Genomic DNA, 1,340 nt, shown 5'->3' with positions numbered 1-1,340 from the left:
CTATAAATATATTCAAATATGTTTAGCATCAATGAATTTTCGTTAGCTTAGTCTACAGAACTAAGTGAAAGTTAAGTAATCTCAGTTACATTATGAAAACTACTAGATACATCAAATGTTTTGATTTTTCTTGTGTTCATTTAAGCTGTCACAGTGAAATTCCGAGGGGGGAAGTGATCTTCATCAACAATATAGAATGTATTGAATGATTCAAAGTAAACAATGTTGCTGAAACATTTTCGGTTTAAAACATGGATTTTTAAAAATCGAAATCTATATATTGTGCTTTTTAAATTAATTTTGACATTTTAACAGTCGAGAATAGTAGCTTTGAACAGGATTAATAATGAAAATAAAACTAAATTACGTTATATAAAGATGAAAAAAAGTTTCATGAAAACGTTATCGTTAAAATAAGGTTTCTTAATACAGATGTTTTGCTTTTGTTTGTTTTTAAAGGTAGCAATCGGTTGGTGACGAATTATATTTTGAAACTAATCAACACATTATCTATTTGCATATGAGCCAAAGCTGTAATAATTCTTGGTAGAAGTACATAGGTATTTAAGGTAACTAATATGATTATTTGCCATCAGAAACGTAGATGTGTAGTTGATAATAATTCATTAGACAAGTGTTATATTTACATACATCGTATTGACATAACAGCTTGTCTGTTAGATAAGTACAGAGAAATAATTTTCTCATATAGATAATGTTTTTTGAACTCACCTTTGGTATGCCACAGATCAAGTTAGATATGAAATAGATGATAATTCGAATAATGTAGGTACTTTTAAAAAGCCATCCCCCAAAAGCTTAGTGATCGTAGAGAGACTGGTAGTAGTAGTAGTAATAGTAGTAGTTGTTGTGATGATAATGGTAGTGGTGATGTAATGATGCTGGTGTTTGTGTTGGTGATAGTTTTGGTAACCAAACAGTAGCAGCCGTAGTACTCTGAGCTCACTGTAATAAGAGGTGCTAAACAGTGGTACGAAGAAGACTTGCAGATGAAAAGGCTGTGAGGTCGATCACATCACTACGATCCACTAGATTGAATACCTTTGGAAAGTAAGAGGAGGAAAATTGCCTTAAGTATCTTGTTTAGTGTTAAAAAAAAAAGAAGTTATAATCAAATAAGTTTAAAATCCATAAATTACTTCAAAAATTCTACAAATAACTCCTTTTCTTTATAATTAGGTAAAACGCCACACTTTCCATGTTTATAATGTGAATGTAAACAGGAAAATCACTTGGAAATCGAACTAGAATATCAATGCTTTTTATTAATTAAATTCAATCGCTATCAAAATAACACTCACATGACTATTTTTATTAAC

General features: G+C 29.9%; 1 protein-coding gene across 2 annotated transcripts in view; it reads right to left on the bottom strand.

The window, feature by feature from the left end:
- Positions 1 to 1,023, bottom strand: part of LOC106880470 (cAMP-regulated phosphoprotein 21) — a 158,759-nt gene extending 157,736 nt beyond the window's left edge. For both annotated transcript variants that reach the window (XM_052967005.1, XM_052967004.1), the window contains exon 1: positions 733 to 1,023. The gene's annotated coding sequence lies outside the window, so the exon portion shown is untranslated. The remainder of the gene's footprint in view (positions 1 to 732) is intronic.
- Between the last annotated feature and the right edge of the window lie 317 nt (positions 1,024 to 1,340).

The sequence above is a fragment of the Octopus bimaculoides genome, chromosome 4 (genome assembly GCF_001194135.2).
Source record: "Octopus bimaculoides isolate UCB-OBI-ISO-001 chromosome 4, ASM119413v2, whole genome shotgun sequence".
Lineage (NCBI taxonomy): Eukaryota > Metazoa > Mollusca > Cephalopoda > Octopoda > Octopodidae > Octopus > Octopus bimaculoides.
This window is presented reverse-complemented; position numbering and strand designations above follow the sequence as displayed.